The following is a 13,440-nucleotide window of genomic DNA, read 5'->3' on the forward strand; positions in this document are numbered from 1 at the left end:
CAACATCAAAAGACCAATATGCATGATAAAACAAAAATGTAATTCACATAGTTAAGGTTGTGGCTGCTGTTTTCATGATCAAGTTCATATTAACAAAATCACTAAATGACAAAATGAATGAAACACTAACAGAATACAGAAGGGCAATCAATGAACAAAAGACAAATAAATAAGAATCATTGATCCCGAAAAATCATTCAAGGGCTATGTCTGAGGGAGAACAGGACTTGCTTCTTGCAAGGCACTCATGGTGAACACAATTTGATATGGAGACAAGCTTTGGTTTTGAAATTTCCTACATGAGGCATTTGCCTCAATGTAGTTTCTGCCCTGTAATAAAAGTGAAGTAAGTGTTCCTGAGACAATAACCCCCCCCCAAGAATATCAAATGGTTGTCCCCTTACAGTTTCAACTGATATTGGGCAGAGTAAAAACATCTTATGGAGTGAAGGCAGAAGGGTTGTTGAGTTGGAAGTTCGGGCGGAACAACTCTTCTGCAACAGATGCAACACCCCACTCCATCTGAAGGATATAATATATATATAGTTGGTGAAATGGAGTAAACAATATTTTTTAGCACCCCTTCATTTTTAGCTCACCCTGGCCCGAAGGGCCAAGTGAGCTCTTCTCATCAACTATTACAAAAATCTTCTCCTCTGAAACTACTGGGCCAAATTAAACCGAACTTGGCCACAATCATCATTGGGGTATCTAGTTTAAAAAATGTGTCCGGTGACCCGGCCAACCAACCAAGATGGCCGCCATGGCTAAAAATAGAACATAGGGGTAAAATGCAGTTTTTGGCTTATAACTCAAAAACCAAAGCATTTAGAGCAAATCTGACATGGGGGATAAAATTGTTTATCAGGTCAAGATCTATCTGCCCTGAAATTTTCAGATGAATCGGACAAACTGATGTTGGGTTGCTGCCCCTGAATTTGTAATTTTAAGGAAATTTTGCTGTTTTTGGTTATTATCTTGAATACTATTATAGATAGAGATAAACTGTAAACAGCAATAATGTTCAGCAAAGTAAGATCTACAAATAAGTCAACATGATCAACATGGTCAGTTGACCCCTTTAGGAGATATTGCCCTTTGTAGTCAATTTTTAACCATTTTTCATAAAACTTAGTAATCTTTTACAAAAATCTTCTCCTCTGAAACTACTGGGCCAAATTAATCCAAACTTGGCCAAAATCATCTTTGGGGTATCTAGTTTAAAAAATGTGTCCGGTGACCCGGCCATCCAACCAAGATGGCCGCCATGGCTAAAAATAGAACATTTGGGTAAAATGCAGTTTTTGGCTTATAACTCAAAAACCAAAGCATTTATAGCAAATCTGACAGGGAGTAAAATTGTGAATTAGGTCAAGATCTATCTGTCCTGAAATTTTCAAATGAATCGTACAACCTGTTGTTAGGTTGCTGCCCCTGAATTGGTAATTTTTAGGAAATTTTGCTGTTTTTATACGACCGCAAAATTTGAAAAATTTTTCGTCGTATATTGCTATCACGTTGGCGTCTGCGTCGTCGTCGTCGTCGTCGTCGTCCGAATACTTTTAGTTTTCGCACTCTAACTTTAGTAAAAGTGAATAGAAATCAATGAAATTTTAACACAAGGTTTATGACCACAAAAGGAAGGATGGGATTGATTTTGGGAGTTTTGGTCCCAACATTTTAGGAATTAGGGGCCAAAAAGGGCCCAAATAAGCATTTTCTTGGTTTTCGCACTATAACTTTAGTTTAAGTGAATAGAAATCTATGAAATTTTGACACAAGGTTTATGACCACAAAAGGAAGGTTGGGATTGATTTTGGGAGTTTTGGTTCCAACAGTTTAGGAATTAAGGGCCAAAAAAGGGCCCAAATAAGCATTATTCTTGGTTTTCGCACAATAACTTTAGTATAAGTAAATAGAAATTGATGAAATTTTAACACAAGGTTTATGACCACAAAAGGAAGGTTGGGATTGATTTTTGGAGTTGAGGTCACAACAGTTTATGAATTAGGGGCCAAAAAGGGGCCCAAATAAGCATTATTTTTGGTTTTTGCACCATAACTTTAGTATAAGTAAATAGAAATCTATGAAATTTAAACACAAGGTTTATGACCATAAAAGGAAGGTTGGGTTTGATTTTGGGAGTTTTGGTCCTAACAGTTTAGGAATAAGGGGCCCAAAGGGTCCAAAATTGAACTTTGTGTGATTTCATCAAAAATTGAATAATTGGGGTTCTTTGATATGCCGAATCTAACTATGTATGTAGATTCTTAATTTTTGGTCCCGTTTTCAAATTGGTCTACATTAAGGTCCATAGGGTCCAAAATTAAACTTAGTTTGATTTTAACAAAAATTGAATCCTTGGGGTTCTTTGATATGCTGAATTTAAAAATGTACTTAGATTTTTAATTATTGGCCTAGTTTTCAAGTTGGTCCAAATGGGGGTCCAAAATTAAACTTTGTTTGATTTCATCAAAAATTGAATAAATGGGTTCTTTGATATGCCAAATCTAACTGTGTATGTAGATTCTTAATTTTTGGTCCAGTTTTCAAATTGGTCTACATTAAGGTCCAAAGGGTCCAAAATTAAACTAAGTTTGATTTTAACAAAAATTAAATTCTTGGGCTTATTTGATATGCTTTATCTAAATATGTACTTTGATTTTTGATTATGGGCCCAGTTTTCAAGTTGGTCCAAATCAGGATTCCATATCAAGTATTGTGCAATAGCAAGAAATTTTCAATTGCACAGTATTGCACAATAGCAAGAAATATCTAATTGCACAATATTGTGCAATAGCAATTAATTTTCAATTGGAGTTATCTTTCTTTGTATAGAATAGTAGTTGATAATATATATGGGAAATTTGCCAGACATGACTATGATGTCATTTTCTATTTTTATTTGCCAATAACTTTATGTAAATAACTTCATTGGAAATTTGCCAATATAAAATGTTCCTGATGAAGCTTTTTTAGCTCACCTGGCCCGAAGGGCCAAGTGAGCTTTTCCCATCACTTTGCGTCCGGCGTCCGGCGTCCTGCGTCCGTCGTCCGTCGTCGTCCTGCGTCCGTCGTCGTTAACTTTTACAAAAATCTTCTCCTCTGAAACTACTGGGCCAAATCAAACCAAACTTGGCCACAATCATCATTGGGGTATCTAGTTTAAAAAATGTGTGGCGTGACCCGGTCAACCAACCAAGATGGCCGCCACGGCTAAAAATAGAACATAGGGGTAAAATGCAGTTTTTGGCTTATAACTCAAAAACCAAAGCATTTAGAGCAAATCTGACATGGGGTAAAAATGTTTATCAGGTCAAGATCTATCTGCCCTGAAATTTTCAGATGAATCGGTCAATCGGTTGTTGGGTTGCTGCCCCTGAATTGGTAATTTTGAGGAAATTTTGCTGTTTTTGGTTATTATCTTGAATATTATTATAGATAGAGATAAACTGTAAACAGCAATAATGTTCAGCAAAGTAAGATCTACAAATAAGTCAACATGACCAAAATGGTCAGTTGACCCGTTTAGGAGTTATTGCCCTTTATAGTCAATTTTAACCATTTTTCATAAATTAAATTAATCTTTTACAAAAATCTTCTCCTCTGAAACTACTGGGCCAAATTAATCCAAACTTGGCCACAATCATCTTTGGGGTATCTAGTTTAAAAAATGTGTGGCGTGACCTGGTCAACCAACCAAGATGGCCGCCACCGCTAAAAATAGAACATAGGGGTAACATGCAGTTTTTGGCTTATAACTCAAAAACCAAAGCATTTTGAGGAAATCTGACATGGGATAAAAATGTTTATCAGGTCAAGATCTATCTGCCCTGAAATTTTCAGATGAATCGGTCAATCGGTTGTTGGGTTGCTGCCCCTGAATTGGTAATTTTGAGGAAATTTTGCTGTTTTTGGTTATTATCTTGAATATTATTATAGATAGAGATAAATTGTAAACAGCAATAATGTTCAGCAAAGTAAGATCTACAAATAAGTCAACATGACCAAAATGGTCAGTTGACCCCTTTAGGAGTTATTGCCCTTTATAGTCAATCTTTAACCATTTTTAGCTCACCTGGCCCGAAGGGCCAAGTGAGCTTTTCTCATCACTTGGCGTCCGGCGTCCGTCGTCGTCGTCCGTCGTCCGTCGTCCGTCGTCGTCCGTCGTCCGTCGTCGTTAACTTTTACAAAAATCTTCTCCTCTGAAACTACTGGGCCAAATCAAACCAAACTTGGCCACAATCATCATTGGGGTATCTAGTTTAAAAAATGTGTGGCGTGACCCGGTCAACCGACTAAGATGGCCGCCACGGCTAAAAATAGAACATAGGGGTAAAATGCAGTTTTTGGCTTATAACTCAAAAACGAAAGCATTTAGAGCAAATCTGACATGGGGGTAAAAATGTTTATCAGGTCAAGATCTATCTCCCCTGAAATTTTCAGATGAATCGGTCAATCGGTTGTTGGGTTGCTGCCCCTGAATTGGTAATTTTGAGGAAATTTTGCTGTTTTTGGTTATTATCTTGAATATTATTATAGATAGAGATAAACTGTAAACAGCAATAATGTTCAGCAAAGTAAGATCTACAAATAAGTCAACATGACCAAAATGGTCAGTTGACCCGTTTAGGAGTTATTGCCCTTTATAGTCAATTTTTAACCATTTTTCGTTAATTAAAGTAATCTTTTACAAAAATCTTCTCCTCTGAAACTACTGGGCCAAATTAATCCAAACTTGGCCACAATCATCTTTGGGGTATCTAGTTTAAAAAATGTGTGGCGTGACCTGGTCAACCAACCAAGATGGCCGCTACGGCTAAAAATAGAACAAAGGGGTAAAATGCAGTTTTTGGCTTATAACTCAAAAACCAAAGCATATTGAGGAAATCTGACGTGGGATAAAAATGTTTATCAGGTCAAGATCTATCTGCCCTGAAATTTTCAGATGAATCGGTCAATCGGTTGTTGGGTTGCTGCCCCTGAATTGGTAATTTTGAGGAAATTTTGCTGTTTTTGGTTATTATCTTGAATATTATTATAGATAGAGATAAACTGTAAACAGCAATAATGTTCAGCAAAGTAAGATCTACAAATAAGTCAACATGACCAAAATGGTCAGTTGACCCGTTTAGGAGTTATTGCCCTTTATAGTCAATTTTTAACCATTTTTCGTAAATTAAAGTAATCTTTTACAAAAATCTTCTCCTCTGAAACTACTGGGCCAAATTAATCCAAACTTGGCCACAATCATCTTTGGGGTATCGAGTTTAAAAAATGTGTGGCGTGACCTGGTCAACCAACCAAGATGGCCGCCACCGCTAAAAATAGAACATAGGGGTAAAATGCAGTTTTTGGCTTATAACTCAAAAACCAGAGCATTTTGAGGAAATCTGACATGGGATAAAAATGTTTATCAGGTCAAGATCTATCTGCCCTGAAATTTTCAGATGAATCGGTCAATCGGTTGGGTTGCTGCCCCTGAATTGGTAATTTTGAGGAAATTTTGCTGTTTTTGGTTATTATCTTGAATATTATTATAGATAGAGATGAATTGTAAACAGCAATAATGTTCAGCAAAGGAAGATCTACAAATAAGTCAACATGACCAAAATGGTCAGTTGACCCCTTTAGGAGTTATTGCCCTTTATAGTCAATCTTTAACCATTTTTCATAAATCTAAGTAATCTTTTACAAAATCTCCACTGAAACTACTAGGCCACAATCATCTTTGGGGTATCTAGTTTGAAAAATGTGTCCGATGACCTGGCCATTCAACCAAGATGGCCGCCACGGCTAAAAATAGAACATAGGGGTAAAATGCAGTTTTTGGCTTATAACTATGAAACCAAAGCATCTAGAGCAAATCTGACAAGAAGTTTAATTGTTAATCAAGTCAATATCTATCTGCCCTGAATTTTTCTGATGAATTGGACAACTGGTTGTTGGGTTGCTGCCCTCCAATTGGTAATTTTTAAAGAAATTTTGCCGTTTTTGGTTATCTTGAATACTATTATAGATAGCGATAAACTGTAAACAGCAATAATGTTCAGCAAAGTAAGATCTACAAATAAGTCAACATGACCTAAATGGTCAATTGACCCCTTAAGGAGTTATTGCCCTTTATAGTCAATTTTTAACAATTTTCATTAATTTGGTAAATTTATGTAAATTTTTACCAAATATAGTTCTCTGTTACTAATGGGCAAAGTTCATTATAGATATAATTGTAAGAAGCAAAATCGTTCTGTAAAGTAAGAACTTCAAACACATCGCCATCACCAAAATACAATTTTGTCATGAATCCATTTGTGTCCTTTGTTTAATATGCACATAGACCAAGGTGAGCGACACAGGCTCTTTAGAGCCTCTAGTTCATAAATCTAAGTAATCTTTTACAAAATCTCCACTGAAACTACTAGGCCACAATCATCTTTGGGGTATCTAGTTTGAAAAATGTGTCCGATGACCTGGCCATTCAACCAAGATGGCCGCCACGGCTAAAAATAGAACATAGGGGTAAAATGCAGTTTTTGGCTTATAACTATGAATTCAAAGCATCTAGAGCAAATCTGACAAGAAGTTAAATTGTTAATCAAGTCAATATCTATCTGCCCTGAATTTTTCAGATGAATTGGACAACTGGTTGTTGGGTTGCTGCCCTCCAATTGGTAATTTTTAAAGAAATTTTGCCGTTTTTGGTTATCTTGAATACTATTATAGATAGCGATAAACTGTAAACAGCAATAATGTTCAGCAAAGTAAGATCTACAAATAAGTCAACATGACCTAAATGGTCAATTGACCCCTTAAGGAGTTATTGCCCTTTATAGTCAATTTTTAACAATTTTCATTAATTTGGTAAATATATGTAAATTTTTACCAAATATAGTTCTCTGTTACTAATGGGCAAAGTTCATTATAGATATAATTGTAAGAAGCAAAATCGTTCAGTAAAGTAAGAACTTCAAACACATCACCATCACCAAAATACAATTTTGTCATGAATCCATTTGTGTCCTTTGTTTAATATGCACATAGACCAAGGTGAGCGACACAGGCTCTTTAGAGCCTCTAGTTTCCTTATCTTATCTAAAATGTTTTTAGATAATGTATGTTGGACATTTGCCAGACATGACTATGATGTCATTTTCTATTTTTATTTGCCAATAACTTTATGTAAATAACTTCATTGGAAATTTGCCAATATAAAATGTTGCTGATGAAGTTTTTTTTATTGTTTTATACAATAAACAATGTATATTCACTTTTACTACCAACCAATCTTTACCATTCAGTGATAACAAGCACTTTATTTTACATTTTAATATTTTATGATGTATTTAAAAGAGTAGTTATTGTTGCAAACTCCATTAGAAATTTGAATTGATATCAGTTTTGGAAAAAGGGAAACGGGGATGTGAAAAAAGGGGGGGGGGGGGTTTAAATTTTTCTCATTTCAGATTTCATAAATAAAAAGAAAATTTCTTCAAACATTTTTTTGAGAGGATTAATATTCAACAGCATAGTGAATTGCTCAAAGGCAAAAAAAACTTTTTAAGTTCATTAGACCACATTCATTCTGTGTCAGAAACCTATGCTGTGTCAACTATTTAATTTTAGATTTAAAAAGTTTGAAGAAATCTTTAATTGATTTGTAAAATCTTGACATTTGTTTTGTGTAAAAAAAAACCATGTAATGTCAAAAATTTTATCACAATCCAAATTCAGAGCTGTATCACGCTTGAATGTTTTGTCCATACTTGCCCCAACTGTTCAGGGTTCGACCTCTGCGGTCGTATAAAGCTGCGCCCTGCGGAGCACCTGGTTGGTTATTATCTTGAATATTATTATAGATAGAGATAAACTGTAAAAAGCAATAATGTTCAGCAAAGTAAGATTTACAAGTAAGTCAACATGACCGAAATGGTCAGTTGACCCCTTTAGGAGTTATTGCCCTTTATAGTCAATTTTTAACCATTTTTCGTAAATCTTAGTTATCTTTTACAAAAATCTTCTCCTCTGAAACTACTGGGCCGAATTATTCCAAACTTGGTCACAATCATCATTAGGGTATTTAGTTTAAAAAATGTGTCCAGTGACCAGGCCAATCAACCAAGATGGCCGCCATAGCTAAAAATAGAACATAGATGTAAAATGCAGTTTTTGGCTTAAAACTTAAAAACCAAAGCATTTAGAGCAAATCTGACAAGGATTAAAATTGTATATCAGGTAAAGATCTATCTGCCATGAAATTTTCAGATGAATAGGACAACCTGTTGTTGGGTTGCTGCCCCTGAATTGGTAATTTTAAGGAAATTTTGCCATTTTTGGTTATAATCTTGAATATTTATATAGATAGAGATAAACTGTAAACAGCAATAATGTTCAGCAAAATAAGATCTACAAATAAGACATCATGACCAAAATTGTCAATTGACCCCTTAAAGAGTTATTGCCCTTTATAGTCAATTTTTAACATTTTTCATAAATTTTGGTAAATTTAAAAAAAATATTTTCCACTGTAATTACTGGGCCAAGATCATTATAAATAGAGATAATTGTAGCAACAAGAATGTTCAGTACAGTAAGATCTACATACACGTCACCATCACCAAAACAAAATTTTGTCGTGAATTTATCGGTGTCCATTGTTTAATATGCACAAAGACCAAGTTGAGCGACACAGGCTCTTGAGAGCCTCTAGTTTACAAACTACTGTACATTCAGAAATTATTGCTTGCATTTATTATTGCGATTTTGTCATTTTAGATTTAAATGCGATTTTAATTTTTGTGATTTTGAGAAAAATCCTGTTAAATTCATATAAAATATTTCAAAATGCGAGTTTAAATTATTGCGTTTACAACTGAGTCGCATTTTTCCCCAATAATAAAAACTTGGCATTAATTTCTGAATTTACAGTATCAAAACTTTGTGAAGTTTATAGGAATATGATTGCAATTCACCTTCAAAGATGTCCTGCTGGTAGAAATCTTTACAATTTCTGTCTCAATCCAGGAAATCAATACTAACAGGACAGTGATAGTGCAAGTAATGCACAGCATCAAAATGAAACCCCTAAATAAAAAGGGATAAGAAATAAGTTTGGCATTTTCAGCATTGAGATGTACATGCAAAATGACTTGAAGGTTAACCTTAAGGTTAATGATAATTATGAGGTTAATTAAAAAGATAGTATTTTCAGAATTCTATCAAATAAAAAGGTAAGAATCACCTTTTTAATAGTAAAACAGAGAGGGTTTATGGTTCATATTTTCTTTTTATAAATGTAACCTGTCCAAATAACCTCTCTTCTTTTTTTTTCAACACATCTTCAGTCTGGGATGTATGTGGGTAGGAGGTTAAAATTTTAAAAGGCGTTTGCTAGGAGGGGTGCTGTCCAAATTTTAAAGAGGTTTTTCTCTATTTTTTGTTTTTAAATTTTAGTTTTTAGACTATCAATCTTATTTCCTTTCCTTAAAATTCAATACTACATGTATAAGGAAATCTGGATTGAAAATATTTTTTATTTCATCTTCTGGACCACAATAATTGTTTTCATCAAGTTGGAGGTCAGAATATTTGTTTATGAAAAAAAACCACACAAATAACCTTATGTTTTTGACACAAGTTGGAACAATGTTTAACCCCGCCATAGGAGCCTGCAGTAATTCAGTGGATGTTGTTAGTTGCTATATATTATCATAATTCATTATTTTGTACATGTATATGTATAAATTAGGCTGTAAGTTTTCTCGTTTGAATTGTTTAACAACATTGTTTCTTTGCCTATTATACATTGTAGCTCACTATGAAATATAGGTTGTACTCATTTTTATAGGCCCTAACTGACCTATAGTTATTAAATTCTGTGTCATTTGGTCTCTTGTTGAGATCTCTTTTCTGAGAGTAGTCTCATTGAAAATCATACCACATCTTATATAAATAGAATTGTGTTTCTTTCCCTTTCCCCTTATATAATGCTACCTACACAAGAAAAATGTCACTACTCAAACATTTTATTTTGATTTTTTAAATAGTCTGAGGCTACAGAAATAAAAAATGTAGTTGTTTTCTTTCAAATCTCTCGATAAATAATAAAAAAATGTAAATTTCATGACTTTTTTGTAAATTTCCTTTCATAAATATAAAATAAGATATTTTTCTACATGAACCTTCACATACATTTTTGTACATGCACCTACCCAGTACTTACCCACTTGATTAAATTTGAGTCTGAAAGGGGACACAACATATATTTTAAGTTTGGCCTCATGATAAAACAAAATGATACCATCTTTCTTTCTTTCAGTATAATAAATTTTTATCTTACAGGTACGGCTTAGGTAGTCTTTTGAAGGTGGTATGTCAGATATGCTCTGGTATGAAACTGGTATCTGACAGGCAAGAGGAATGAAAAAAGAAGCATTTGATATATCAACTCAAAAGTTATTCTTGGTATGTAAAAAGCTTTAACGTAAGAAACAAAGTAGGAAAGTTAGATTATTAATTCTATTTTATTTATCATTCTGACTTGTTTAATGTTTTTTAGAGTAGTTTCTTTCAAACTCATGACATGGGTATGAGGTGTTCAAATTTGTGTACTATATAGTGTTATTTATTATTTACAGTGTTGATTACACCAAGAATTGCTAATATGTCTATGGCTTACAGCATAGCTACCACTGCAGGGGTTGTATATATCGTTCTTTCTAATTAAAAACTTGCCTAAGCAAACTAAGAAAAAGATTTTCTCATTGCCAGGACAAATTTCTTTTTTATTCTGTTTTAATTTATAACACTATTTTGAATTCAGAGGGTTTTAGCCATCATTCACAAAAGAAAAAAAAATCTTATCTTTATTCCCACACTACTAAGTTGATAAACAGCAGACCAATAATTTATTAAAGATGGCCTTTAATTGATTTAAGTAAGGAAGTTATATTTTCTATGTATTTCTGCTTGAATATTTCTCAGCACATGTACATGTAACATTACCCCACCTGATCCAAAAACACTGAAAAAGAAGGAGAAATGTATAGCATTGTCACTTATGGATGAGGCATCTGATTCCTGTAAAACTGCTAGTGCAGAAAAAAAGCTGTTTCCCCAAGTGATGAATTGGAATGCAGTTTTGATGCTGGTTGGCAAACAAGAGGCTCTGGTTGGCAATATAACAGTAAAACAGGTATCATGTCAACATCAATAATATTATAAAAATAAAAGTGGTGGAGTTTATTGATGTGTGCTCACTAGGTTACAAAATTGCTTATAAACTGAATCAAGTCAGAAGGACTTTATGTAAAAATTCAAATATGTGTGTCAGTCTTTAATTCTGTCAAGTTTACACATCAATAAACTTGTCCAATATAACTATTTCCAACTCTGAAAATCATAGGTACATTAAGGTTTACCCTTGTCCCTCTGTATATCTGTATTATCCTCCCAATTTTAATTCAGTTTTTATGTTTAAGTCGAAATCCCACCTACTGTTCATGGTCGACCAATGATATTTGATCAATAGAATACCATAGGAATAACTAGTCGTACTGCACATTGGGGTTCACTAAAAAGTAGGCCATTCTAACCTATAGTAATATGTTGAGTATAAAAAAGAAGATGTGGTATGATTCATAATGATTGCCAATGAGACAACTATCCACAAGAGACCAAATGACACAGAAATTAACAACTATAGGTCACTGTACAGTCTTCAACAATGAGCAAAGTCCATACCGCATTGTCAGCTATTTAAGGCCAAGAAATGACAATGCAAAACAATTCAAACAAGAAAACTAATGACCTAATTAAAGGTCCATTTCTCAGCTACTATTTAATTTCAATGAAAGGTAATAAGGTAGATTGTGAAATTGGAACGGATACCTGACATTGGATTTTTAGGTTTATTTGTAACTTGTGGCTAAACAGCAAAAAAACTAAGGAAAACTCACATTTATATCTGTCTCACATAGATAAACCTTATAAGTTATATTTTCAAACATTATCCTTTTTTTTCTATTTTGAATATGATTTTCATAACTGTTTTTGATTTTTTCTTATGTGACTAAAAAGGACACATAATACTTTGTATGTTTCAGGACATTCCAGTCTAGTTGGTGCAAAGACGGGGAAAATTCTAGACTATGATATAAGAACTAAACTTTGCAGTATATGCCAGCATCATTTGGGATGAAAGGAAACAATTGCAAATCATCAATGCAACAGGAATTGTCAAGGTACACAAACAACAATTTTTTTAGAATGTTTTTTCAAGCAAAATCCAAAGATTTAAGGTTAAGCCAGCTTTCTGTGAAAATGTCATCCAGACAACAATAAGAATATCACAAGTCGTATAGCTAGCACATACATTTGTGACAACTATTTTTTTTATAGCATTCTTTGAAATGGAGGTTGCCCTTTAGTGACCACTCTGTCTGTCTGTAACAAGGAGTGTGACTCTATATATAGAAAATCATTATGATTTCATACTTGTGTTTCAGTTGACAACCCATGTCCTATGGTAGAGATTGCGTCTGCTCTATATTTTCAGAACTATTATGATTTCAAAGTTTATACTTAACATGTATATTAACCAACACCAGAGGCAGTGTTCTCCCAAGGCCGTTTAAGTGTCCCCTTGATGCTATAATAATTTCCGCAACGCTATAATTATTTCGAGAATGCTATTTTTAGCTCACCTGACCTGAAAGGTCAAGTGAGCTTTTCTCATCACTTGGCATCCGTTGTCCGTCGTCCGTTCTCTGTAAACTTTTACAAAAATCTTCTCCTCTGAAACTACTGGACCAATTTTAACCAAACTTGGCCGCAATCATCATCGGGGTATCTAGTTTAAAAAAATGTGTCAGATGACACAGCCAACCAACCAAGATAGCCGCCATGGCTAAAAATAGAACTTAGGGGTTAAATGTAGTTTTTGGCTTAAAACTCAAAAACCAAAGCATTTAGAGCAAATCTGACACGGGGGTAAAATTGTCAATTAGGTGAAGATCTATCTGCCCTGAAATTTTCAGACAAATCGGACAACCTGTTGTTGGGTTGCTGCCCCCAAATTAGTAATTTTAAGGAAATTTTGCAGTTTTTGGTTATTATCTTGAATATTATTATAGATAGAGTTGTAAACAGCAATAATTTTCAGCAAAGTAAGATCTACAAATAAGTTAACATGACCAAAATTATCAAGTGACCCATTAAGGAGTTATTGCCCTTTATAGTCAATTTTTAACCATTTTTCTAAAATTTTAGTATTCTTTTAAAAAACCAAACTTGGCCACAATCATCATATCTGCCCTGAAATTTTCAGACAAAACAGACAACCCTTTGTTGGGTTGCTGCCCAGAATTAGTAATTTTAAGGAAAGGAGTAAGTCCAGTAAGACCCCTTTTTGGCCCCAAAATATAGCAGTTTTACAAAATTGTT

The 13,440-nt window shown here is 33.9% G+C and overlaps 1 protein-coding gene and 1 long non-coding RNA gene across 2 annotated transcripts in view; both read left to right on the forward strand.

The window, feature by feature from the left end:
* Nucleotides 1–13,440, forward strand: part of LOC143047239 (uncharacterized) — a 56,394-nt gene that overhangs the window by 11,100 nt on the left and 31,854 nt on the right. The window contains exons 6-8 of the transcript XR_012969460.1: nucleotides 10,339–10,461; nucleotides 10,981–11,191; nucleotides 12,102–12,239. The gene's annotated coding sequence lies outside the window, so the exon portion shown is untranslated. The remainder of the gene's footprint in view (nucleotides 1–10,338; nucleotides 10,462–10,980; nucleotides 11,192–12,101; nucleotides 12,240–13,440) is intronic.
* Nucleotides 1,427–6,983, forward strand: LOC143047241 (uncharacterized). The gene is made up of 2 exons (XR_012969462.1): nucleotides 1,427–4,990; nucleotides 5,501–6,983. It is a non-coding gene; the product is annotated as an uncharacterized LOC143047241 (long non-coding RNA).

This window comes from Mytilus galloprovincialis, chromosome 10, assembly GCF_965363235.1.
Source record: "Mytilus galloprovincialis chromosome 10, xbMytGall1.hap1.1, whole genome shotgun sequence".
Lineage (NCBI taxonomy): Eukaryota > Metazoa > Mollusca > Bivalvia > Mytilida > Mytilidae > Mytilus > Mytilus galloprovincialis.